Source organism: Cololabis saira, chromosome 7 (genome assembly GCF_033807715.1).
Source record: "Cololabis saira isolate AMF1-May2022 chromosome 7, fColSai1.1, whole genome shotgun sequence".
Taxonomy (NCBI): domain Eukaryota; kingdom Metazoa; phylum Chordata; class Actinopteri; order Beloniformes; family Belonidae; genus Cololabis; species Cololabis saira.
The window spans coordinates 40192082-40206517 of NC_084593.1; the positions used below are offsets into that span (position 1 = coordinate 40192082).

The 14436-nt window shown below is 41.0% G+C and overlaps 1 protein-coding gene across 1 annotated transcript in view; it reads right to left on the reverse strand.

The window, feature by feature from the left end:
• The window catches only part of il1rapl2 (interleukin 1 receptor accessory protein-like 2), a 605742-nt gene that overhangs the window by 396731 nt on the left and 194575 nt on the right, over window positions 1-14436 (reverse strand). The window lies entirely within an intron of this gene.

The following is a 14436-nucleotide window of genomic DNA, read 5'->3' on the forward strand; positions in this document are numbered from 1 at the left end:
TTGCTTCTGCACAATAAGCTGCTTGCACACAATAATGGCCTGCTTACAATACCAGTGGAAGTGATTTCTCCCCAAAAAAATCCTAATCAAATCAGAAATTCTCTTCATGCGCATCGATTTTCTGAACATAAAAAGCTTTTGCTCCTCTAAAATCTTGTGCCTGCTAATCTGTTTACATGTGCCTTTTCACACCACAGTTATAGATGAATGCACCAAATATGATTACAGTGCAAACCAGGCACAAGCCTGAGGTCCAAACAAACAGCAAGATGAGGTGTAACATGCATCTTTATTAAAATAACTACTTTCCATCTATCTTATTTAGGATTTTCATCATTTGGGCATGGATGTGGTCATGAGTTGGGTGGAAGTGAAATAAAAAACAGGGTTTTTTTTTTAGTGTGGAAATAATGTGTCCTGACATGGGTAGCCAGTGTGCAGTCTGTGAGGTCAGTCACTACAGACTCAACACATCAAAGGGTTGGTTTTAAAAAAAACTAACTTTGTGGTTGTGTGTGTGTTTTCTTTTCCATGACAGCTAAAAACATTTTTAATGAATAAAACATTCTTCCTGAAGCTTCATGACATAATCATATCTGAATGGCCCAACCACCAGCAGACCAGCTCTGGTGATGGACATCTGAACTGTATGTTGTGTACGTGTAGGTTTGACTCTAAAAAAAGAAAGAAAAGGAGGAAAAAGGAAGACAGAAAAGTTCCTGATGCTGTTATGAGCTTCTGACTTACATCGCAAGTACTGTATGTTTGAATGTTCTTTTGTGTTGTTTGAGCCTTGTACTATGAAGAAGAAGAACACACACAAAAAGAGGAAGAAGCAGCAGAGGGAAGATGCTCCAAAAAAGAAAAAAGAATAATATCCACAAAAGGTGAAGGTTTACAGCGAATATGTGCTTGAAGCATTCCTGCTGATCTTTCATTGGCCACGGTTACGTGATGTTTTTTAATTCGGAATTGTATTATTCCGAATTTAATAATTCAGAATTAAACTATTTTCCTTCGAGTTTAAATGGAAATAGTAATTCCGAATGGAAGTTTACATGGAAAACACGTTTGATCGGCTTTATCCAATTCCTCTACAGGTCTGGGGGTTGGGAAGGTTCTGATTGGATAGGGGGGCGGACCGGAAGTTACGTCTACCGGAAGAAACACAAATTTAGCCGCTACAACTTTGAAAAGCTCACAATTTTTATGTTTCCTGCCATCTGTTCTTTTAATTATTTCCAGGTCCTCCAAGCTATTTATTAAATAAATGGTCTCTACTCTTGAACACCGTTTACTCATCATCTTGAAACTTTGTTTGGAAAACAAGCCCAGCACGGAATATAAGCGTCATGGAGACAGACGGGCGAGGGAACCAGCAGCGCAGAAAGACCGGAATTAATTTAAAGCGGAATGAGTGTATACATGATCGCAGAATTATTCTATTCGGATTTAAATACATTTGGAATAAACAAGCCACTTACTTCGGAATTAAGGCCACGTTTACACGTAGCCGGGTATTTACAAAAATGGATATTTCCCCCTCTACGTTTTGAAAAATATCCTCGTTTACACGAACCCGCATGAATACACTGTTAAGGTGCTATGAGCATCCAAACCTGCAGGGGGCAGTGTAACGAGAAGCGTAAAGTCATGCTAGCCAATCAGAATCCTGGAAAAAAACGTCAACAAATGACACATGTGAAGCCTGATTTATGGTTCCGCGTTAAATCGACGGCGTAGCCTACGTACGGTGCGCGTCGCCCCGTACCCTACGCCGTAGGCTCTGCGTTGGTGTAACGCGGCACCATAAATCAGCCTTGACTGCAGTTTACTTCTAAGATGAACGAGAGTCTTTCGTTTGGAGTGACAGAGAAGTGGAGTTACTTTTAAGTGTGACTTTAGAATATAAAACAGGTAAAATACAAGAAAATATTGACGTTGGCCAAACAAATTGTAAACACAGGTCGCACAAATGACGCTGGTGAAGCTTCTGTTGCATAATGTGACGTTTCTGAAGCCTAAATGTCCGTTTCCCTCTGTTTACAAGCAAACGTGAAAACAGAGTTTTTGAAAATCTCCACTTTGGCCGGAGTTTTCAGAAATGATGGTTTTTGGTGACTTTGAGCTTCGTTTTCGTGTAAACGAACGGCCAAAACGCATGAAAACACCACCGTTTTTGCTCCGTGTAAACGGGGCCTACGTTTAATTCGGAATGGACTTTTTCATTCGGAATTAGGTGTTTACATGGTAATTTTTAATCATTTTAAATCGGATTTACATGTAACGCAGCCACTGTCACACAACTATACTCCATTGGTCTTAAATAATCATCTGTGCTGCAGCACCTGAAAGCAGCATATGTGCCAAAGGTTTATCATCTATGATAGTTTGAGGTGAAATCATGTCAGACCAAAGGAAGGGTTTCTTTTAAGACAAGTCAAACAGCACTAATTGACGTGCACGTCGGTGGGTACGAGTGTGTGCTTAGAAGACATGAACTTAGTAAGACATCTTTGCTTTGTGTCACTCCTCTGGAAATAGCTTGAAGGGTGGATAAGGGAGAGCAGGTTGATTCAGCGAGCTGGTGGCTGGATGAATGAGTATTGGGAGGAGATAAAAAACAAGGAAGAGAGAGGAGAAAGTGAAAGGGAGAGAGCAAAGTTTGAAACAAAGAGAGAGAGAGAGCCTCTGGCCTGTTCTAGTTCTTCTTGTTTCGGAGTGGTTTAATGGCTTCCACAAAACACACGGCAACATACTCTTGGGATAAGACAACTCACTGACCAGGCATCCTACGCTACATAAGTGCTCCTTGGAAAATTGCTGCAACAAATAAGAAGCACACAAGGTGAATATGACGCTAGCAAAATAAACAACTTCAGTGGCTAGAAAAAATGCAGTTTCAAGAGACCTATAAAAAAAATGGTGTATAAAATAATAGGTTTCTGGGCAAGAATGTACTCTACTGTCGATGGAAAACAGCAGCTTAATGCCATCCTATGCTCAGCATCCAACAACCCACCCATCCTTTAATCCATCCATCTGTCCATCCTAAATATCCAACGTGTACAGAGCCCCAAAAAAACCTGTCAGTTCTCTGGTTTATGGAACTCCTGGTCTTTTGCATCTGAGTCGTACGGAAGAGTGTTAGGGCCAGGCGGGAGAAAAATAAAAATAATATTTTAGAGGAGGAAGATTTTTTTTTCATGATGCACTTTGAGAAAAAAGTTGAAATGTCGAGAAAAAAGTCGAAATGTTGAGATTAATGTTGAAGTACAGTACAATTCCGAGAAAAATGTTGAGAAAACGTGAAAATATGTTAAATGTTTAGTTGTGGTATGAACTAATTGATGGTACTACAACAGCACTGGGAGTAAATATGTGAACAATTGCGAGAGAACATTATTTTTCCCAGATTATGAGATTTGGGATCTCTAATTTGCTATGTATATTCCTAATGAGTGGCTACACATTAGCATTATTTTCTTCAGCCTTTGAAAGAAAAAAACAAACAAAATGCTGCAATGAAGTCCTGGAAAAGTAGTACTGCAAGACGTTTTCACGTCTAAGCTTGATTAAAAATTTGACAAATATTGTGTAACCTATCCACTGAGTTCGTATACTGTAAATTAAATTTCCCTCCCAGCCATATGCCATACAACCTTCATCACTTCCGTTGCTACCATGTTTCCCCTTCCCTCTCATTTTTTTGGGTCTCAGCAGCCCCCCCTGCCACTGGACAGCCAGAGCTCTTTATCTCCCCGAGGGTCCACTGTCAAATACCCACTTACCTCGGCACTCTGGTCTGATGAGTGTCTACGTGTGCGTCCCGAGAGTTATACGCAAAACAGCCTGGCACACCGCCGTATCTCTGGGATTTGACAGTTTTACTCAATTTTGTCTTTTGGGAAACATATGTAGGGCTGAGAGAGAGGCCACACGGCTAACATGATGAAGGAATGTTTGGATGTGACTGTGTTAGCCAGAGGAGCTGAACAAGCCATGTAAAATGCTATGGTTGGACGGATGTTCCCCCCCAAAAAAACAACAAAACAAGTGTTATTAACCAGTAACAAATGCATACGAGAAAAAAAAGTAATGGAAACAAGTTTTACCAAGAAGAAGAGGAAGAATAGTGTAAAGTAAAAAAACAATTGTCCCAAAAGATGGAGAACAAAAGTCACCAAAAATAAACATACATGTTAGCCCACTCGTGAACTATGGGAGAGATTTGCATATTAAATGAATAACTTCAATGGATGTATAAAAATGGATGGCCAGATGATTGTAATATAATGAAGCACTACAGAGGATTAATTGTGGTCGAAATCAGATCAAATCACTTTGAAATTGATTATAAATATAACAGAGCTAAAGAAATACTAAAAAATACTATCACAAAGCTAAAGTGACATTAAATACACTTCTACCATCACACACTTACACATACAACATGTATCTCACATGCTTTGTGTCTGAGGTCAGCATATTAGTCTGATAAAAGTTTCATATCTACTAAGTATCAATGAAATGGATACTTTATCCAGAAACTGATGGAATGATATACAGTAGAGGTTTTTTTGTGTGATCAAAAGATAATTAAATACATAATTCAGCCAACATCTGTACCCACTTGTTCCTATTTAGGGTCATGGGGACATGCTGACGGCTATGTCAGCTCTCTTAGGGTAAAAGGCAGGGGAACACCGTGGAAAGGTCACCAGTCCATCACAGGGCCACATGCAGACAAACACCAACACACACTTACTCCTACGGGCCATTTAGAATCACCAATTAACCTGACATACATGTTTTCAGATTGCGAGAGGAACCTAATAATGGCACTTTTCCACTAGTACCTACTCATCCCGACTCGACTCCACTCGGTTTGTCACTTTCCCACTAGGGGTCTAAGATGCCAAGTAGATACTTTTTCTGTAACTATTCTGTCGAGGTTCTAAGCAGCTGAGTCAGCTGTATCTGACATCATCACACTACAGACCACCGATTGGTCGGGGGGTTGGAGTCAGACGTCTGAGTCAGGAGGAGGAAATCAGTGAAAGAGAGACTCTGATGGATTCTTGTTCATTTTATTCAACCAGCAATGGCAACAAAAGTCTGTTTCATGATCCAACTCTGAGGGTCAGATGTTCATAAACCTGGTGCTGAGGAGAGAATTAAAAAGGGATCTAGACGGACGATAAGGAACGACCAGATCTACCAGGATCTCTGTCTCTTCATAGCTGCTCACGGCTCCAGCTGACTTTCAGCAGCGCCGAGACAAACAAACAAAAAAAAAAAGCGTTGCCGCTTGAAGCTTCTCTCACTCTCATTTTTAACTTGATATCGAACACAAGTCACAGACCCAGCAGCACATCTATCATCTCCTCCAGGTTCTACATCTTTAGTGTTGTTGTCTTCTTCATTTAGATACACAATCAAATACGTCACAGCAGCTTCACTCCAACCTCCTACTTCTGCTCCTGGTGCTGAATTTTTATGGAAAAGAAACTTGGACGAGTTGAATCGAGCCGAGCTGAGATGAGTAGAGCCGAGTAGGTACTAGTGGAAAAGCGCCATTACGGACCCCCCCAAAAAAACCATGCAAGCACGAGGATCACATGCCAACTTCTTACAGAGTGACCCTGGCTGGGATTTGAGCAAGGAATCTTCTTGCTGTCAGCCAACAGTGCAAACAACCTCTCTCCCATCACTCTTTACCAGTGACAGGCCAAATACAGCACATGCTAAAGAAAACAGATGTGGTGCATACAGAATAGCAGTTCTTAAAAACAAGACTCTGACTGAGTGCACGTGTGGGTGAAGTCTGATCAGTCCTCCTCGGATACTGTAATAAAGGTGTGAAAATATTCAGTTTGGATTAGCTTCAAGATCCATGACCCTCAGGCATGACCAAACAGATCAATCACCTTCATCCCAGTAAGGTGATGAGAGGGACGGAAGAATTGTGAGTTGTGTTTATTATGAATTCTAATCTGATTTTTTGGGGGGATATCATGTTCAAATGTTCTTTACTTGCTTAAATATTCAGAAAGCTGACGATGAAACGTGTGTCAGGTCACAATGTGCAGCTTACAGCATAAAAAAAACAAAAAAAAATGCATACCACACTTTTTTTCCACTTAAAATGACCAAGATAACTCATGAGAGTGCCCTGGGCCAAAAATGAACTACTGACCCCAAATAAACCCCTGTCCTATCATATAAACACTTTCACCTTCAATGACACAGTAAATTTAACAGGGAGAAGAGGTATTACAGTTTGGCTTTGCCTCTTATAAACTAAATGATCTTTATTAAGAAATTAGAAGTGCACAATATAATGATACTGTAAATCATTGTCTACTAGTGCCCAGGGCTCCCTTTCGTGTCAGATTCATCATCAGAAGGGAACAACCACATCTCCTGTGCCTCAGCACCTTGTCACACATTGGATAGGTGCTTATTCATTTATAGGGGACATGTAGCTAGTTAGTTGTTTGTTGTTGGCTAATCCAAGCTACCCAAAACAGTCCCACTCCCCTGCGGTTGGCTGGAGCTGTGTCTTTGCAGCAGTATAAAACTGCCCTCAGGGCTGTGTTGGTTTTCAATGCGAGGCTGAGGGAATTACTCACAATTAGGCCCTTGGATCTCTGAATTATGAAAATAATTGTAATCATTTGCTCTGACACAAAATGAAAGAAACTGAGATAATCATAGTCAATTTGCTGTCTCTAACTGTAAATTTTTTTTTCCTGAATAAGACATGTATAGACGAATCCGGCGAAACCCGGAAGTCGAGCGGCCGCCATTACTGCGGTGGCGGCTCCGCTCCTCCGCTCCAGCCCATAGACATAGCCTATATACGTATGGATCTATTACTCCGCTCCCTGCCAGGCTCTCTTAATGTATTTGTATCATCGGAACACTCCTGTCCCGTCACGTGCATTTGTTTTGATAGTGAATGAAGACGGGAGGGACTTTCAAAACTACTTTTCTGTTTCACCAAGTGAACAGACGGAACGCAAAAAAAGATGTTAAACTGCTGGAAAGGAACTGGAATTTACCTGGATACCTTAAACAAGGAAGCCAGGGAGCGGTATATGGAGAAAATAATGATTATTAACGGTTTGGGTTCATATGAAATCACTACTAAAGAATGAAGCTCCGATGAGGATTTACTGCCGCAGTTCTGCAGAACCACCGTCTTACTACCTTGTTTAGTGTTTGGCAGCTGCTTTGGTAAATGTTTGACTCGCCATGTGTTTCAATAAATTAGTATAATATAACAACATACAGTAGCCTACATCTTTTTTATTACTCTTACTTCTCTTTTCTTTTTTTTTATGCTGAAGAGGCTCCGATGGCGTGAGCAATATTTTTCTTTTCCTCGTGAGATTATTTTTTTCTTCTGCAGCTACAAATAGAGTTGATATTTTTTCCTCAACAAACTAGTTTTATCTGCAGATTGGGGTTATGTATGTATGTATTCTGTATCATCCGGAGCTGAGATAGTTCTGCCCTTCAATTAGAGACCTGTAATTGCGTTTTTTTTCGTCATCGGACGCCAGGCGATCAATAAAATATTCTTGGATACCTAAAATAAAACAAAACATAAACAGGTAATATTTAATTGTGCAGACGTGCCTCGTAAGGAGAGGAGGTGGAGAGAGCTATATTACAGTGTTTAATCATACACTCCCTTATCTCCCTATTCCTCTATTCTTTCCTGCTTATCGCTCAAACAAATCATTATTTATAAATTAACATCAGCATTAATTTAAGATACCTTCATTATTTATGGAAGGCCACTGTCTAACATCATCAATCCAGCTATAATGATGCTGTAGAGCGTCAGGTTACAATAACAGCGCTGCGGTGGCAGATTGACACCTGCCACCGCAGCGATGGCGCCGGCGCAAGATGGCGGTGCACACAAACCGGTCGCCGGATTCGTCTATATGGGTTGTTTTAGGAGCTTTGTTTTGCTAATTAATATAATAGTTTGGAGCTATGTTTGGTTGAATTATTATGGACTTTTTCGAAAAGACCATTGGAATTAGAGAAAAGGCTGACACTGACTGAGACTTTTGCCTGTAGGGCATCTGAGAACACCAGGCCTAGTTTTGTGTATCAGTTCCAGCGTTAAACCCCTAGCTTGCTTCTTTCTACAGGAGACAAAAATAGATAGCAGGCCAGCATGCTACTACGATAGCAGAAGCCACTATGAGGCATAAGAGAAATACAGATTATAATGCCATCAAGTAGCTATTTGTATCTGAAAACATTGTTCCGGTAAAAATAGATTAGAAGATGGCTGAAGCACTGCTCTGTGGCCTCAGGTTGTTCAGAACCAACCGAGATAGAGGATACTATGATCTGTAGTGGTAACATTATTTATTTGAGCAAGATCATTGAGCTTAAAGGATGTGGGAACGATTAAAGCCGAGGGAAACTGGAGGCAAGATTTTGCATTTTCAAAAACAAAGCAAAGAGGTCTATGTAATTTTCGCAGTAACAGATACAAACATTTTACATTGGAGAACAACTGATTTTGTAAACACACCTTACAAACAAATAAGTGGACATATAAAACATGTCAGGGTTTTGAATCTATGGCTGTTGGAAAAATGTTGAAAACCTCCTTTAATGAATAGTAGTTTAACTATTGTAAATGTTGAACATTACTCCAGGATTGCAGTTGCACTGTTGTGGTATCTGTTGATGGGCGTGTTGGGCCAGTGGCCAGCTGGGTAACCCGACCAGACAAACATTTGTATAAAATCAGTTGATGTCAAGAGAACATTTCCAAAAAGCCAAAAGAGAAAAGTAAAATGAAACAAAACCACAAAAAATGTACATGGTTTATTAAAGAACTGTCTATATAGAATTGTATATGTACAATTATAGAATTTACAAAGTGGAATAATGTTTTGCACCCTCCTCTAAATGGACGACATCAAGCTGTATGCCAAAAGGGAGTGATATATAGCAGAGATATTGGAAAGTCTTCCAAGCTGGATAAATATGCTCAGATAGTATGCAAGAGGGGCAAAATAATCAAAAGTGAAGGGGTTTGAGCTGCCACAGGGCAACACATCGGATCTTTAAGGAAGATGGCCATGGTCAAATACGTGAAAAGAGTAAGGCAGAGCCGGAAGAGTGAGGTGAGATGTATGCCCTACCAGTAATCAGGTACTGTGCTGGTATAATAAACTGGCCACAGGAAGAGATGGCCGCCACTGATATCAAAACAAGGAAACTGCACACGATGCACAGAGTATTTCATTCCAAGTCCAACACCATGAAGCAGAAAGACGATGCTGTGGATTAGTGATTGTCAAAGCTAGGGATGGGAATCGAAAACTTTGTTGACAACCGGTTCCCAGTGTTTAGCCCCGCCCCTTCATCTGATTGGTCGATATCTGAGTTCCTACTTTCTGCCATAACTTTTGAATGGTTTGACATAAAGAATCGTGGGTGGTGTCATCCGCTAAATGTCCAGGCCTGAAGAATCTACGCAAGTCATACAAGCTTCCACTGCAGCCTGAACGTGCACAAGGGTGCGAGGGCCCCTTCATCGCTACTTGCAGCTTTAATTTTATATTCATTTTCAAAACAAATATTTTTTTTCTGGGGACCCCCTGGCAAACCATCGAGGAGCCCAAGGCTGGGGGCCTCTTACGACCTCACTGTTGACCTCACTTGTATTTTTTTGTTCAAAGATATAAAACAACGTTGATGCTAATCGACCTGTTTGTTCTCCTTTTTTCCAAATTAGAATCAATAACAGATCAATAAGAAATCAATAAGAGAATCGATAAAGAATCGAATCGTTAAACAGAATCGAAAATGGAATCGGAATTGGAAAAATCTTATCAATTCCCATCCCTAGTCAAAGCCACCATCCAGGATGAAACAACAAAGCTCAACAAATACACAAGAAGATGCCCCCAAAGGACAAGCTGCCAAGTGAATGTTTCAGGCACCAGTGAGATATTCACCAATGTGCCTTCCCCAGTGAGGAAAAAGATGTGGAGGAGGAGCCATCATGGAAAGACAAGCATAAGAACACGCCTTCAGCACCAGAGCGATGGAGGCCAGGGTGTACCACACCAGACAAGACCCCAGCTGCAGACTGTGTAAAGTGCCTCAGAGACGATCCAGCATCACATCAACCGACTGAATATGCAATTTCATGACAATTGGAAACCCCCGATCGTCTTTGTCGTGGCTGTTCTTTCTGGATACTTTCTCTTCACAGAAATAAACTTTTTGTTAGTTTGTTTTCAGTGAAACTAAAATATATGTTTAAAAGCAAGACCAAGTGGGGTAAATAAAAACTGCTGCAACCAAGTCCAAATTAACCATTATTGATCAAAATGTCAGGACACATCAATGTTGTTTAATTAGCCGAGCATAGATAATTACTTTAAAATAAACTGTACAGAGAAACATAGAGGGAGAAGGTTCACATTCTTCTTTAAATTTTCTATACTTTTATTTGGCCAGATACTCATTTCAGCCGTCTTTCGTAATCCCATCGTCCCATACACACAAACACACACAGACACTTTCACAAGGTCCACGCCTTAGTGAAGTTGCCATCTCAGCAGAGTTATCTGATGACAGGCTCACAATGATGACGAGGTCAGAAGGGAATTTGAGCTTGATTGACAAAGACAGCTCTGACACAATCTTTACCAGTCAACCAGCCTCATCCTTACCGTGTTCTTACGCCCACCCACAAGCATGCATGCCCACATCTGCCCACATCTGCCCACATCCTGACCTGAAGTCCCCTCCTCTGACCACTTCAGTGTCTGCTATCTACACCTGTTCATAGTCGTCTCCGTAGTGAACCATCTAACCATGTGTCAGTAATTGATCACAGATAATTAACACTAATATATCTTTTCTTTTTTCTACCTTTGACAATATGTCTGTGCCTCTCCTCTCTCTGATCTTCATTCTCTCTGTCTGTTCTCCCTTTTCCTGCTGTTTGGCTTAAGGTTTTTCTCCCGCTATGGGAGTTTTTACCTACCATTTTTTATGTAATAATTGCTCGGGGGTTTATGTTCATGCTCTGGTCTCTGGAAAGATAGAGACTTATATTGTAATAGACGCTATATAAATAAAATCGGATTGAATTGTATGAGTTTGTGTGTGTGTAGATATATATCATCGCTCTTTTTGTCTGGTAAGCTATAACTACAGTCAAAGTATGATACTCTTGCTGTATATAAAAAAAACATGTAAACAAACTCCCAATAATCCTATTACATACGGGGTATATTTGTTCTTTGCCATTTTATTTTGTTTTTATCACGGCAACATGTAAAGAATTGCCATATTAAATGACAATTGACTAATGAAACTAAGGCATGGCTTTTGATTTGTGGTTTAACTGAATCATTTAAAAAAAAAATGTGTTCCACTGGCCTTGACCAGTTGCAACCCCAATTCTAAAGCTGACATTGTGTCCAATGTAACTGAAAACAAAATGCAATCATTTTCAAATCTCTTAAACCCATATCTTATTTAGAAATAGAACATAAAGAAAATATCAGATGATGAAACTGGGACATTATGGAATCATGAAAAATATTAGCTCATGTTGAGTTTGATGGCAGTAACAGCTTTTTAAAAAAGCTGGAGATTTAAAAAAAAAATTTCCCGTGCTCTATTGGGAATAAAAGATGGACTTTTGAAATTTGCAACTCATTGCGTTCTGTTTTTATTTACATTTTATACCTCTTAACAACTTTCTCGTAATTGGGGTTTTAGTTATACCCTCAACCTAATATTTTTTTGCACAACCTTTTGAAACAATCACTTCAATCAGTGTTAGTCTCAATGAGATTTCTGCAACAGACAGACAGACAGAGTTCTTGAGTCTGTTTGTGGAGAAGCTCAGAGACAGCAGCCTGCTGTTTGATGTAAAGTCTGGTGTAGTGGGTGCTGTGTGTTGTCCAGGATGGACAGAGTCTTCTCCAGGGTCCGTCTCTCTGCCAATGACATCAGAGAGTCCCACCACAGATCTAGCCCTCCTCACCCATTTGTCTAAACGTCCAGCATCCCTCTTTTTAATACTGCCTCCCAACAAACCATAGCAACAGACACAACCTCCATGTCAGAGGCCGCGATGGAAACAAGCTGGAGAGGGGGTGTCTTCCTCCTGAAGTCCACCATCATCTCCTTAGTCTTGGAGGTATTCAGCTGCAGATGGTTAGACCTGCACCATCTCACAAAGTCCTCCACCAGGGGCCCTGTACTCTGTCTCTTGTCCATCTGCAACACATCCAACAATCTCAGTGTCGTCGGACTATTTCTGCAAGTGGCAGACCTCTGACTCTGGAAGTCATATGCGTAGAGCGTGACCAAGATTTTTTGGTTTGGTTTTTCACTCCACCTTCCTGCTGTAGGACTCCTTGGCCTCCTGCAGACGGCCCTTTAGTTCCTGCTGTGCCTGCTTCAGTGCCTCTCGGTCTCCATCTCTGCATGCCCTTTCATAACCGTGCCTCATCGAGGACGTGTTCTTTTTTTTCTTTTTGAATCCTTCGTTTTTGTGTCGGTGAACATAGAGATCATGTGACTTGCCAAAAAGCTGCACTTTTCTCGCATTCATCCAAAAAACATTCTCCCCAATGTCCCTAAGTCCCTTTGGCTTGTCAATATGCATTTTGGCAAATTGGAGTTTGGCTTTTGTTCAGATATGCTTTCAACAATGTCCTCCTTGATTGTCCTCCATTTGGCCCACTTTGGTTCAACCAGTGATATTGATGTACCTTGACTTTGAGGGTCCTTCCCATTGGACCCTAAACCTCTGAATACATTTTGTAACTGTTGTTCCAGGATAATGAAGATGCTTGGAGATGGTCGTATGCCCTTTACCTATCTAGAATCGTCATTCTGATCTTCACAGACAACTTTTTTGTTTTGTTTTCTCTGGTCCATACTCAATGTGATGAAAACCATGATACCAAACAGCAGAGTGATGACCTTTCATCCCTTAAATAGGGAGACGACTGAAAAGATGCTGGATTAATCTACAGCCCTATCCTCTGCCATAGTGTCCCTTGGAAGAACACTGAGCTCCCACATTGCCCCATTGCACCAGTCACTTCTAGTGCCAGTCCCAAGCCCAGATAAACCATGAGCAGCGGAATGCAATGAGCCATTATAGTGAACAAAATGATCATTGCATAATTAAAGGGAGTGGGGGGGGTTGGAGGGTTTGGGGTTATTTTGATGGAATATCACATCACCAGCATGTTGCCAAAGAAAATGTCAAACAACCAGTTAGAGAATATTTCTCAAATGTCATTTGACAGGGAAAAGCTAAACAAAATTGCTAAAAAGCACACGCTGTGAATTAAGCCTTCATGAAATGGTGGTGTAGCCTTTGAGCAAACAACATCTAGCAAATCACCTGCTGAGAATGAAGCTGGCCTTGAAATGAGTCATAAGGAATCAGCTGACTTAAAAGACAAAAAGAATAATGGCCTAAACAATATGCATGAAAATAAAGGTAGGGCCTATATTTGCAAGATGAGTTACAGCGGAGACAAGATCCACGAGCGGCCAAAAAACGTTCATCCCAGTGTTCATCCATCCTCATATTGAAAATAACACCTGTCTGACGGCGTATAAATCCTGCTGATGTAGGGATTAATACGTCATACACGCCCACGCAGGTTATGTTATGTCTCGTGGATAACGTCTCACGACTTTCCTTCCCGCCCCTCAACTCACCTTCAGGCACGGGGTGGCAAATAACGGCTTGCATTTATATCACCCAACGCAGATCTAATCTAAAAACGCCTAAAGTACATAGTCTACAAGGGGTACTCATTGATCCGAAAATAAATATCCTGAAATATTTGATATTTTAGTTTAAGTATATATATGCATTATAATGTAGTCCAGCACAATGACTTATATCCAGAAATTTTACATCTATAAAACAAGTCTCATTACAACTTAATAGTGATGGATGACGCCACCTCACATTTCTATACCTTCAACTTGGAATTCCCTTTGGATTTTTCAACCTGGGTGCAAGGTGACACAATCACCCCATCGTTGGCTTTCAACCCCAAAAACCAGCAGGGATTCCCTGCTGACTCAGGCTGAGCTCAGGCCAGGCAGTACAATTACTGCAGCCCCCCCACACACTCTCCCTCACTGACACCATCTCTCTCTCCAGTGTGGTGCATGCCTGGACAGACTAAGCTCGCTGACCATCCTGCAACTGAAGGCAATTTCACCATAGCTTGTTTGCCCGCCAGAATATGTGTGTGGCAGAGCAACAGAGCAAGAATCTCTTCTCCAACATGGTGCCTAATCCAAACCCTCCGTTGCTCCAATCCAGTCAACCAGACCTCCTGTTCTTGAGTGTAACTAGCTCCCAAAGGAGCGATGTGCAAGTCTGCA